The sequence below is a fragment of the Peromyscus californicus genome, unplaced genomic scaffold, assembly GCF_007827085.1.
Source record: "Peromyscus californicus insignis strain IS unplaced genomic scaffold, ASM782708v3 Scaffold_13__1_contigs__length_99412109, whole genome shotgun sequence".
In the NCBI taxonomy this organism is placed as follows: Eukaryota; Metazoa; Chordata; class Mammalia; order Rodentia; family Cricetidae; genus Peromyscus; species Peromyscus californicus.
The window spans coordinates 67,122,567-67,136,632 of NW_026294424.1; positions in this window are offsets into that span (position 1 = coordinate 67,122,567).

Below are 14,066 nucleotides of genomic sequence, written 5' to 3' on the forward strand. Positions count from 1 at the left end.
AAGGGGAGAGAGAATAGCGAAGTGGCCGGGAAGCAAGTCCAGCCGCACACTCTTCAAATTGGTGATGTGCATGGTTCTTTCTGCTCTCCTTTAGCCCCCAAACTACGGATCAAGCCAAGAAAGTCTACTTCCCCAGACACCCAGGAGAGAAGATGGCAAGTGGACATACAAAGAAGTTTAATCTCAAGTTAACGAGAAGGAGCATGGGTTGGGACCGGCTTCTGGTAGGGCAGCAGAGAAGTGTGCAGTGTGTCATGTAGCATTAGACCCTTGCACGGTGTGCATCCACGTGGAGAGCTGAGGTACATAAAGTCTTCCAGCAGTGTATTTGGACCATGGTAAGTGGGAAAAAAAAAAATCACCAAGGCCTAGTCAGACCCACTGAGGTGCATTGTAGACAGACAGACGGGGGAGACAGTTGCAAGGTGGTTGTCAAGGACTTTTTTAGGCCAGAAGAGCTGGGGATGGGACACAAGGTAAAAACTGAGGCTGGAGATAGAGCTTGGAGGTAGGGTACTTGCCCAGCATGCACAAGGCCATGGTTTACAGCACCATGCACGAAATTCATTCTAGAGCAATGGTTCTCACCAGTGGGTCACCCCTTTGGCAAACCTGTCTTCAAAAATAACTGCATTATGATTCATAATGGTAGTAAAATTGCAGTTGTGAAGTAGCAACAAAAATAATTTTATGGTTGGGGTCATCACAACATGAACTGAAAGGGTAGCAGCATTAGGAAGGTTGAGAATCACTGCTCTAGAGTTTTTATGACTGGGCATGGAGATAGGCATGCCTGTAAGCACTTGGGAGGCTGAGGCAGGATTGTCCTGAGTTTTAGGCCAGCCTGAGTTACAATTTGAGACCCTGTTGAGAAAGCTAAAAAAGAAAAACAGGACTGGAGAGATGGCTCAGCGGTTAAGAGCACTGGCTGCTCTTCCAGAGAACGGGTTCAATTCCCAGCAACCACATGGTGGCTCCCAATCATCTCTAACACCGGTTATAGGGGATCTGATGTGTTCTGGCCTCCGCAGGCACCAGGTCAAGCATGCAAGTGATGCACCAACACTCATACACAGAAAATAATTTGTTAATGATTTTTTTTTAAAGGAAACAGATGAAGAACATTGGGTCAAACTCAGGTTTACAGAAATGAGGAGAGTTGGCACTGTGTGTGATCTGTTTGTGCCTAACAAAGGCATGGTGCACTTTTCATGGATGCTGTAACGTGCATGCGTGTGTGTACGCACGTGTGTTACTTCATACTAAACTCCTCTTGTGTCTCCAAATCTTTGTATGAATAGTAACTTCTAAATAGGAATTCAGAGCAAAGTGTTCCAGTTCCGTTAGAAATGACTTGTCTTTGCAGTTAGTTTTGTCAACCAGAAAGACTACGGATGACCCTTGTGGAAACGACCCCATCCAAAGCCTGTGAGGCAGAGGACCACCCCAACAAGGGCCTGCACACTACTTCTGGTGGAAAAGTTTCATTTCTTCCTGGTTTGAATTCATTTCTGGCATTTACTCTCCAATCACTTTAGCAGAAAAGAAGTATGTTTTTAGAAGTCGGGCTATGTAGGCCGTGCTGAGGGATGAAAACTGAAATACAAAAACTGAAAATCATTGGAAAATTGTAAAGAGCATGTAAAAGTCCCATCTCCAAAAGAAATGTGTTTGGTGCTCAAAGAAATTCCTTTGAAGGCACTCTGCAAAAAAAAAAAAAAAAAAAAAAAAAAAAAGTGTTGAGTCTTGTGGGAAGTGAGCTCTCCAGGCTCTGGTTGTCTCTCCTTTCATTAAACTTTGTAACGGTGACATCTTGGGATTACCCCAATGTCGAGTTCTAGGACTACAAACTTGTGTTCTTCAGAAGTTAGAATGCGTTAGGTGAGGAGGAAGCTGCAGCTGTCCCCATTACCACTGACCTGCGTCCCTGAAGAGCGGGCCAGCTTCCCAAGCCACACTGCCTGTTTTCTTTCCCTCCACTTAGTCATCCATTTGTGTCCCTTGACTTGCGGTGGCTCTTTTGTATTCCATCCTGAGAGCGAGGGTTGGGTGAGGCTGTAATCCTTTGATAGTCTGAAATCATGACGGAAACAACACACCTCTCCTGGCGGCCTACGCTGGTGTCTCAGCGCTCACCAGCCCTTCGCGGCTACTCTTCCACCTCAAGTTGCTTTTCAGGTTCTCGGTGGAACCCCCAAACTGCAATGTGTATTAGGCAGGATCTCCATGAGAAATTGCTAAGAGGGTGTAGAAGGGTCCAAAAAGTAGAAAGTTACAGATTGAGGAATGTGGGGACCTCTGAGGGTAAAATCTTAAATCAGGAGTTATTAGTTATTTTCTGTTACTGAGATAAAATATCATGACCAAAAATAACTCATGGACAAAAGAGTTTATTTGGGTTTATGGTTCCAGAGGAATAAGAGTCCATCGTGGCAGGGAGTCATGGCAGTGGGCAGTCACGGTGAACAAAGGAGGAAGCCAAAAGGTCCTATTTCTACCTACAGAAATGAACCAGAACTGGAAGTAGGGAGAGGCTATATGATCTCAAACCTTCTCCCCCCACCCCAGGCGACATACTTACTCAAGCAAGGTCACACCACCTAAACCTCCCCAAACAGCACCTCAACTGGAAACAAGTGTTCAAATGTCTCAGACCGTGAGGGACATTTCTCATTCAGACCACCTCAGTGGGCACCAGCCGCTAGCCCCACAGACCAGAAGGACGCTGACTCAGCTAAGCTGAGACATCCTGCTGTTAGGTAGACGGGTAAGTGGAGAGTGCACATAGAGTCCCCTCGGAGGTCATACGAACAGGTGTGGGTCTAGCTTTGCCAGTTAGTCTGTAGCCTGGGAGTCTGCAAGCTGTGAGTTCACGGACGTAGTTGAGTCTAGATGGTGGCTTCCTGACTCAATGGCTGGCCTTAGAAGAGAAGCTGGCTGGGCAGACAAAAAATACTCCTTCACTGGTCTCTTGCTACCCTGGAACATTTTTGAAGTATATAGAGAAAATGATGTTAAGAGGGTAATATATTTAGCTTTTGGGTTTAATACATGGTTTCTGAATTAACCCTCCCCAAGGCAGGCCCTACAAGCTAGAACATCTCTTACTCGAGTTATGGAAGCGCACCCTCCCCCTGCACGCTCTGTCTTGGGTTAGCCATGTTATTTCGCTTAACTCTCTTGGTCTGATAGTCATAGACCTCTTCCTTTTAGAGTGGTGCTTCCTCACAACCTGGAGAGAAGAATGCCATCCCAGAGACCAAGAAGAATCTGGACAGGCCTTGCTGTGTTTCAACCCAACCCACTAATGCTAGGACATACACTTCTTCCCCGGTCACATTTCAGTGCAGTTCCCTCTGCCTCGTGTATGCCCAGCAAATCCTAAGGACAGGAGCTTCGTGCCACCTGAACACATGGCAGGTGCGGGGGTGTGGTGGCCCCAGAGAGGTCTGGGAGCCCCATACCTGTGCCATTTCATTTATGTCCTTTGTGGCATCCTTTATACTACACTGGTAAATAATGTGTCCCCGAGTTCTGTGAACTTACACAAATTAACTCACAGGGCAGGTGCGGAAACCCATGTAATAGCCAGCCAATGAAATGCACCGGTAAAACAGTCGGAGCCCATGACTGACATTTGGGAGTCAAGGAGAGAATCCTGGGGACTGAGTCTCAGCTGCGGGATCTCATGCTGTCTCTAGGAAATCGTGTCAAATGGAACTACAAGACATCTAGCTGGTGGTTGCTGCCAGCAGTCATCTGTGCTGTAGGGATATGTTAGAAAAAAAATGACTCCTCTTCCAACACAGAATCTAACCTTAATTTTAAAGTTAAGCCCTTTGAACCATTGGGAAGCTGAGATTTCTCTCCCTTCCTGTTTGGAGGGTAAATTAAAGAAACCACAGACGTCTGTCAGGAGGGTTGGGGTGAGTAATCTCCGGGCTGCTTGGTTCATTTAAGGATCTCACATGCCGTTTACAGGAGTCCCCACTTTCTTCTGTCAAGCCTTTCTTATCCACTCTTCCTTCCATCCCTGAATTTTCCAGAATGCCATATAAATGGAATCCTATAGTGACAACTCTCCTTGGTACATACCATGACTTAAATACTAGATATAAAATTAGTATGTGCTGTAGTATAAACTTTGCATTTGTTACAAGGTAAGGGACTAGGAAAAGGGAGAAATGGGAAGAGGGGAGGAGGGAGAGGAGGGGGGGAGGGAGGGAGGGAGGGAGGGAGGGAGAGAGAGAGAGAGAGAGAGAGAGAGAGAGAGAGAGAGAGAGAGAGAGAGAAGAGTTTAATTTAGTGGCTGCCCCCATATTTGAATGTTGGAATCCCAACTCCCGAGTATGAAGGCATTAGGAGGTAAGTGGGTCGTGAAAGGATTAACATCTTTATAAGAAAAACTCTGAAGAGTTTTCTTTCTGCCATCGGAGAGACCAAGGAGACGTTGGCAGAGTGCAGTCTGGAAAAGGGCGCTCCGCAGAATCTGACTGTGCTGGTGCTCTGACCTTGGACTTGCAGTCTCCAGAATGGTGAGAAGGGCATTTTATTGCTTATAAGGCACCCGCTCTGTTGTTCTTTGCTATAGAAGCCTTCATTGATAAGACTGGCATGTATGCACACATTTGTGACGGGGAGGAGGAAGTGCTCGCGACAATTACAGCCCTCATGTTCGTAACTGGCCACGTGGTCACGCCTGACGTGGATATCTCCCTCTTCCTGGTACCCCTTCTGCATTCCCTTTGCTTTCAGCAAGCATGTCCGCTGGTCATAGTTACTGACCCAGTGCAGTGATCCAGACCCTCATCCCAGAAGCATTTCCGCATTAATAGGCTTTCCTGGATTGGGCTATCATAGTTTTCTTCTTTCTTCCTTTTTAAAATTTTTATTTTATTTTATTTTGAGGCAGGGTCTCATGTAGCCTACCTTTGGCCTCAAACTCACTATGGGGCAGAAGAGGGCTTTGAACTTGTGACCCTTCTGCTGCCTCCAGTTCTCAAGTGCTGCCATTAGAGGTGTGCACCATCATGCTCAATGTATGTTGTGCTGGAGACTGAACCCAGGGTTTTGTGCATACTAGGCAAGGGCTCTTCCAAGCGAGCTACAGCCCTGGATCCTTTCTCATGAGACAGAATGCCTAAAGGATCCCCTGTCTTCTAGACAGACTTTCCTTGCCTGTGCTGCGGAGATTTTCTTTGTGTACTTGCAGAATGCCTCACTCACCAGCCATGGCACATGCACAGCATTGCTTGCAATCAAGAAACTCACCTCACAGCAAAATAAGTGGGCCAAGCCAGGGGCCGTGCTCATTGAATTTGCTGAATATGTCCCCACCATTGAGAAGAGATGAGTGCAGTTTCTCCTTGACAGGACTGGTGACCCTAACCACCTGTAATCCCTTTTGTCAATTCACAGGTATGAGAGTTCCAAAATGGCCAGCAGCAGTCTAAACTTCCAGCTCAATGCCACCATTGTTCTGCCTCCCGGTAGAAACATTTTCCCTTTTGGCATCAAGATTTCTTGGCCAGCAGAGCAAAGGCCACAGACAGAAGGAGCAAATTTTGCAAGTGAGTCACCCCAGGTTAGAGTGAATGGTGCCACTCCCTTCCCCACCCCTTGACTCCTGGACCCGTGAAGCCCGGCTTTCAGAAAACAGCACCGCTGATTCAGAGCATGTACAACCTCGTGGAGAACCTTGTCCCAGCTCAGCAAAGTATTGTTCTCTCGTGAGTTCTCAAAGGGTGGCTCCATGGTTCTATTGTGCCAGCTGCTTTAGGATGGTGGGAAAACAATTGGTAAATTCCATGAGCCTGGCCCATGGCTGCACTTGTTTTGCTGTGCGGTGAGTTTCTGGACTGCAAGCAATGCTGCCTGGCATGCTACTGCCGGTGAGTGAGGCATTCCATAAGTTCACAAATGGGAGTTCAGGTGAGCGCACTGCATGAGGGGAAGGCATATCCAGAGTCAAGTGTCTGTTCTGATAGAACAAAAAGTTGTCCTGCCCATGATGGAAGCTGCCCGGTGTAATCCACCTGTCGTGAGATAGCTCACTAATCGCCCCGAAGGAATGGCTCTTACTGATGTTCGGTGCTGGCCGTGGTTGCTAAGCCCACGCATAATTGCCACCTCGGCCACCACAGTCATTTGTTCATCGACCAATTTGACAGTGACGGAACTGACTTTAAGCTGACGAGTATCCACAGGGAAGATCAGCTATCCACCTGACTTGTCAAATCTTCCTCTGCTAAGATCACCTTTAGTGAGCATTCATCCAGGATGTATATAAGATGGGGTTTGCCCATCCATTTCTTTGTCTCTAATTTTATAATCTTGTTTTTCTCAAGTCTCTGATCATGCAGCCAAGTTATTAGTTATCCTTCATGTAACTACATGTCTGGTAATTCTCCTTTTTGAAGAGCTGGGAGGATTTCCTTTTACCACTGTCCTTCAGAGATGTCCCAGGAGGGCCATGGGACCGCAGCTGCCTTCTTTAAGGTGGGCCTTACACGTTACAAAGCACCATTTATAAAGAAGACCTGAATTTCTGTTCCATTGTCAATAGATAGCAGGGGAATTCCATGTGGCCCTAGAGACAACTGGGAGAGAGGATGCAGCATAGCAAGAGAGATTCATGGACATTTGGGCCATTTCTTCATATGATTTCCGTATGTCTTCTAGGCCTGCTCGGGCTTGATCTCATACATTCCACTTCTGTTTGATGATGAAATACTGGAGCTCACACTCAACTTTATGGTCTGGAGGATCAGCCAACACCCAGTTCATGGTGGGCAGTTCAGGTCTTACAGTAACTTAGTGCCCATAGTTAAACACTCAGTATTTACTCAGGCCCAATGATTGTTCAAGAGGTGTTTCATAAGGCAGGAGTAGTTGTTACCTGTAGAAGACAGCAGGGCCTTGCTGCAAAATCCCAAAGGCCTATGCTGACTCCCAAATAGGGCTTGCCAAGGCTCTAAAGAACATTCTTGTCTGCCACTGGCACACGAATAGTATATTTTTTGATGAATGTATGAAGGTTCTCTAGAGGAAAAAAACTGATAGAATGAACACACACACACATACACACACACACACACACACACACACACACACACACACACACGCTGCCACTGCACTGAAAGGTGTGGTCTAGATTTAAGAAGGATCTTCCTACCTCAGAAGGTCCAGATCTTCTCACTTCAAATAATTTAATTATTTAAAAAAAAAAAAACCCCACAGGTGTATCCAGCTGCTTGAGTTTTGGTTAATTCCAGATGCAGTCAAGTTGACAACCAGGAATAGCCATCACACGGGGTCACAAGCAGTCCAAGAAGCAGAATAGCCTGCACAGTGTCCCGGACCCATTACAGACAGCCTCTTCTTGTGTTCTGGACCTCACTCAACACTAACAGCTTTGCATCACTTGGGAAGTCAACAAGAGTGATATACCCGATGAAGAACATGTTCCGTCACCAGTCCGATGTGGGTCCTCTGAGAGAGCCCCACATAGGAAGTCCCAGATGTAGCAACTTCTTTTCAGCCACAGAGGGACATCTCAACAAGGTCTGCACCACTAGAGTCCTCAAAATTTCATTTGTGGGAGAAAGTTTGTTGGGTTTGGTTTGTAACTTCTGACACGCAAGTGTGTTACCAATGGAGTTGTCATAACCTTTCTCTCTCTCTTTCTCTGTGTGTGTGTGTGTGTGTGTGTGTGTGTGTGTGTGTGTGTGTGTGTGTGTGCGTGCGCACACACGCGAGTGTGTGTGGTATTTTCACATATGCACATGCAAGTGCCAGAGGACTTAGAGCGTCATCCTCTGTTGTTCTACAACTTATTTTTTTGAGACAGGTTCTCTCACTGACCCTGAAGCTCATCATTTTGGCTAGGCTGGCTGGCCAGAAAGTTGCCAGGACCCATCTGTCTCTGCCCTCTAACACTGGATTTACAGGCATATGTGGCCATGCCCAGCTTTTATGTGGATGCTGGGGATTTGAACTCAGGTCTTCTTACTTTTACAGCAAACGCTGTTGTCCACTGAGCCATTTCTCCAGCTTCCCATTAAAATATTTTGTGCTGGGTGGTGGTGGTGCACACTTTTAATCTCAGTGTTTGGGAGGTGGAGGCCGGCAGATCTCTGAGTTTGGGGCCAGCCTGGTCCACAGAGTGAGTTCCAGGACAGCACAGAGAAACCCTGTCAAGAATTGCTTACTGTGTCCAGTCAGCATGATGTCATCGTTGTAATGGACCAATGTGATCTTTTGGGAAAGAAAGGAGGTCCAGGTCCCCATTAACCATTTTATGACACAGAGCTGGAGTTGGGTAGTGAAGGTGTTGCTGGCCTTGCCAGGTTAAGTACACTGCTTTCTTGTGCATCTCTTTGTCAGGGATGAGGAAAGACATCTGTTGGGTCAAGACACTCATATCAGCTCCCAGGGGATGAGTTCAATGGCTCAGACAATGAAGCCATGTCTGAATCAGCAGCTGCAACTGGAGTTACTGCCTGGTTAAGCTTATGATAATACACTGTCATTCGCCAAGACCCATGGACCACTTAACCTCTCTCACTGGTGAACCACAGTGATGCAGTATTCTCCTGGGATTCCTGTCAGCTCAGAGCCAGTGTCCTGCGGTTTGCCAAAGCTTTAATCATTTCCCTTTCCCCACAGCACAGTTATCCTTGTAAAGATTGCAGAACTGCTTTGGGGAAGTGAGGAAAAAGACTCACAGTATATATTCGGGGCAGTTTACTGGGGTCCTCAAGAGAACCTAGAATCTCCTTCATTTGAGGGGTTTGCAGTCTGTAAACTGGCTCAAGTCTGGAAGTTGATCAGTGGCTATGATAATGACTTTTACAATTTATATTAGACCTCCACTCACTCGCCCCAGAACTTTTTTGCTTGTATAGAATAACCAAGGATTTAGCAGGTTTCCTCACTATTTCATTTCTGGGCATATTATGACCATCTAGCCAGGTCAACATGGGAAGACTCTTGTGACTGTTGCTCGGCCTTATCAACTATGGTGATCACACCCTCCTACATCTACTGGCTGAGTGCCAACCTTCACCTCTGCCACCATGGAAACTGGGAAAAACATCACAAAGACCATCTGTGTCTCAGGACTCTGACGCCAAGACGCCAAAGCTACTCTTTTTAATTTGGAATAAACATCATCCATGGAGGTCATATTCTTCTAAAGATATAGTAAGTTATCTTTGGGAATGGAGTGCTAAGGTAGAAAAGTACACAGCTAAAGAGAACTGATGTCATGATGCCACCGGGTTCCTTTTTTGGGGGGAAGGGTCATCTTCATGGCTAGATCAACACCTGAACTATAGGGAGAGCTTGATGTGATTTGTGTCGAATGAAAGAGCAGAAAACTAAGAAATTAAGTAGGTAGGAAACGAGCACCCCTGTGGAGGCAGTGCGTGGATGGAAGGGGGAGGATGTTGGGGGGGGAAATACAGTGTGGTTCCAATGGCCTTTTCAGCATCAGCAGAGACATGGCCAAGTATTTAAGAAAGACAGGAAACAAAGGGAAGCCTGTCCGTTTCATCAATGTGCAACTCCCTCCTCCCTAAACCAGGTTCTGTGGACTAGCCGGATGGTGGCCACAGACCCAGTCCCAGCAGGTCCTGACGTTGGAAACTTCAGAAGATGGGAGACTGTACTTCAAGTGTTTATAAAGTGGATGGGTTGGTTGGAAAGTGTTCTCTAAAGGCTCCCAAAAGAAGTCTAGTGGTGGCTGGTAACCACTGCCACTCTGCAAATGGTTTCATGATTGATGAGAAATCTCAACACTTCACATAAGAGCAGAGGGACATGAAAGCTCAGCCATTGTCTGGGTTTTGGGATTGAGACCAACCAAAAATAATGCTTTGTAGGTTGGCTATAATTATACTTTGAATACAGAACATCTCCACAGATCCCTAGATCTTGGTGGCATTTTAAAAGCTGTGGAACCTTTAGGAGGAGGGCTCTCGGTGGTGGGAATAGGCCACTAATGGCAGGCCTTTGAAGAGTAGATCCACCCCTGTGTTGGGCCTGTGTTCTCTGAGTTTTGTCTGCTGTCATGGGAACCAGTCTCTGCCACACGCTCCTGCCACCACCAGTAAGGGGCTTGCTCTGCCTTTCCTGCAGAACAAGGAACGGAATCTCTGAAATTGAGAGTCCAAAATGAACCTTTCTTTAATTATGCTGTTTCTGTCAAGTATTTGGTCACAGTGACACAAAAAGTAACTACTTTCTATTGCTGTGAAGAGAGATCACGACCAAGGCAATTCTCATAGAAGAAAGCATTTTATAATTGGGGGCTTACGTACAGTGTCAGAGACTTAGTCTGTGATCATCATGGCAGGAAGCAGATAGGCAGGATGCTAGAGCAGTAGCTGAGAGCTTTATATCCTGATCTGCATGCAGGAGAGAGGGGAGGGGGCTGGTGTGGACTTTTGAAACCTCTAGCTACACACCTCCTCCAGCAAGGTCACACCTCCTCCAGCAAGGACACCCCTCCTCCAGTAAGGACACACCTCCCAATCCTTCCCAACAGTTCATCAACTGAGAACTAACTAAGCATGCAAATATGGGGGTGATTTATTCAAACCATTATGCCTGGAAAAAAGAGCATGAGTGGTCAGAACGTCTTCAGTCACATAAGAACCACATGGTGATGGTGAATAAGTTTCACTCAGGACTTCTGAAGTTTCTCCAACACTTCCTTGCTCAAATCTTCTCATGTCTCCTCTCTCAGGCAGAGTGGAGGAAATCATGGGCTTCATCAAAGATGAATGCCGTTGGTGTGGAGAAAAACTGTGTGTATCACAGTGGACAGCTCTTTCTCACATTCTCGACTTGCTCTCTTGTGGCAAGAGCAGACCATGTACAGCCCTGGGTCTATGCTTCCCAGAAAACTCCTTAGGAAAACCACCAGATGCGACCATCATCGCGACAGTCAGCAGTGAGTCCCTCCTTGTTATGAAAGAGACAAAGGTCCAAGAAATAAGAACAATTCTTATTCCAAAATGGCATTTGTTGAAGAATGTGGCCCACATTTGGGGTTTTGCTTCCCAAAGTGACTAATTTGCCTTGGACAGCTGCCTGTTAATAATTAGAGATTTTTTTAAAAAAAATGAATGTTTGAAGGAATTGACAAGTTACTTAGAAAGTAAATATCCATGTGGCAGAAATCTGGAAGAAAGGAGAATCTAAGAGGGACGTGCCTAAGATGTGAAGTTGCTTTTTCTTCCATACATGGTGGTCATTTCCAGAAGTGAACAGAACTGAGCTGGGGGGCTCAGGAGACCTTTGGACCATATCACTGGAGGAGAGTAAAAAAAATCAAGGTCAGATCAGCCAGGGAGAGAGAGAGTCTGGTGAACGTCCAAATGTGAGACCAGGGCTCTGGAAAGCCATGAGCACTAAGGATGAACCAAAAACACACCTGGACTCAGAGGACTAAAACCCAGTCCTAAACCAGCACACTCCCTGGTGGGACTGGGGCGGGGGGGGGGGGGGGGGTGTCACTGCAACCTAATAACTTGCCACAAGTGAAAATAAACCCTTTCTGGAAAAATCTATCATCCACGAGTGATACGTTTGTGAAGTAAAATTCTGCTTCACTAGTGAAAAAAGATTCAAAGCAGTGACAGGCATTTTAACTAGAGTGACATTCATAGGTAAAAACAAAAACAGGAAGTCTAGGGACAGGAATGTAGCTCATTTCATGTAATCCCAGAAGTGGTTTTGTACTGTCTGCTGAGGTTTTCATCTAAGGGTTATCATCTGCCTCTTGACTATTCACCCTCATCTTCCCAGCACGGACAACTGGACCAGGGTGCAGAGCTATCTCAGCAGGAACTGGTATATGATGGTTTACAATAGCACAAAAGCAATACACACTTAGAGGAAAACACATCTTTCATTTTGAATTTTGATTTTCTTCCTGGGCTCATAACATATAGAACAATACTATTGAGATGGTGGGCAAAGATCCACACCTTACAGCAGCCATGTGACCTTACGGTAAAACAGACCAAAGAGGAGTCCCGAACACTGTCTATAAATTCTGTCCAAGCCGTCAACATATTGCAGAACTATACCTGTGCAGGGCTGATTGCAATCTTCCCTGATAGATCTACTAATGGAAAATTGGAGTTGCCACTCAGTACACAGAGGTTATTATTCAAATTAAAGCAAACTTATTAACATGCTTTGGAGGAAGTTGGTACAATCTAGAATTTTCACATTACAGCAATCGCAGGATCCAGGAGAAAAATCTGTATGATTATTTAACTTACTAAGTAACCAGGGGGAAGAAGACATAATCTCCGAAGATGAGACTATCAACAAAGATTGGTCCTGGGGGAACCAGGATTAATGGAAAGGAGTTTAAAGATTGTAGTTTCATTACCTACAAAGAAGGAAAGAGGAAAGGAAGGAAGGAAGGAAGGAAGGAAGGAAGGAAGGAAGGAAAATATAGTTATAATAAGTGAAAGAGCTGGGCAATGGTGGCACACGCCTTTAATCCCAGCACTCGGGAGGCAGAGTCAGGTGGATCTCTGTGAGTTTGAGGCCAGCCTGGGCTACAGAGTGAGTTCCAGGACAGGCAGGGCTACACAGAAAAACCTGTCTCAAAAGACAATAATAATAATAATTATAATAATAATAGTAGTAGTAGCAGCAGCAGTTGTAGTAAAGTGAAAGAAGGAAGTTCAAAAAAAAAAGAAGGAAGTTCCGGCAGAACTGAAATATTAACTATGAAACATAATTCTAAGGCCAAAATGTGCTATGTGCAAACACTAAACCCACGGTGGAAAAAGTCAGTGGAACCAGAGACAGGTCAGTCCATCCAATATGAAGAACAGGGTGTGGGGGACGGATTGAAAGACAGATACAAACATAGAAACCTGTGGTATAGAGATTTGTCATACCAGGAACTGGAGTTGTGGACAGCAAGAGAAAGAGGAGAATAGACTTTAGAGTTCACTGAGAGCTGGTGAAACACGTATATTCACAAATGAAAGGAGATCGGAAAGCCCAAAGCGGGATCAACATGTATGCATGTGTGTGTATTTAGTGTGGACGTATGTGTCTGTATAGATCAGCGGTTCTCAACCTTCCTAATGCTGCAACCCGTTAATACAGCTCCTCATGTGTGGTGGTATTTTACTTGTACCGAAATGTGATTTTAATTGTATGTTGATAAATAAAGTTGTCTGGGGGTCAGAGCTATTAGAGCCATAGCAAGTGCATGGCGGCGGTGGTGCATGCCTTTAAGGACCTGGAGGGCGGTACATTCAGGCAGTGACGAGGCAGTCACATGTTTGGGTTTACAACCAATGAGAAGGCAGAACAGCTAGACTATATAAAGACACACACAGGAAGTAGGTCCCTTTTTCGGAGAGCTCTCTTGGCTGAAGAGGATCCCTGAATCAGGAAGGGTGAGGCTCTTAGCTCTGACCTCTTGGCTTTCTTCTCTGAATCGGCTCTGTGTTTCTTATTTAATAAGACCGTTGGTTACATCTACACTCATGTTGTGGTGACTCCATGAAATCATTTTTGTTGCTACTTCATAACTGTAGTTTTGCTCCTGTTATGAATTACAATGTAGTTATCTGATATGCAGGGCATCAGACATGCTACCCCTGTGAAAGGGTCGTTGGCCCTCTGAGGGGGTCTTGACCCACAGGTTGAGAACCACTGGTATAGCTCGTTGTCAACCCACTGAACAGCAAAGAAAGCAGCGACAGTAAAAACAATGGTACGGGATCCCAGCACTCGGTGGGCTGAGGTAGGGCCATTGCTGGAGGGCAGCCTGATTATACAGCAAGTATAAGGAAAGCCTGGGCTATACTGTGAGACCTTGTCTCTACCAAAACCAAACAAGAACCCCTCCCCCCGAAAAAAACAACAAAATCAGGAAAATATGATAGAAGTAAAAAAGAGAAACAGGCGAGTCTCCAGCCCAGATGGACACGTTACCATGTTTCTCCACCGGTATGTGCCAGGATAAGCAGATAGACAGACAGACTTCAAGGATACTCAGCTTTTGAACAGCACAATCATGA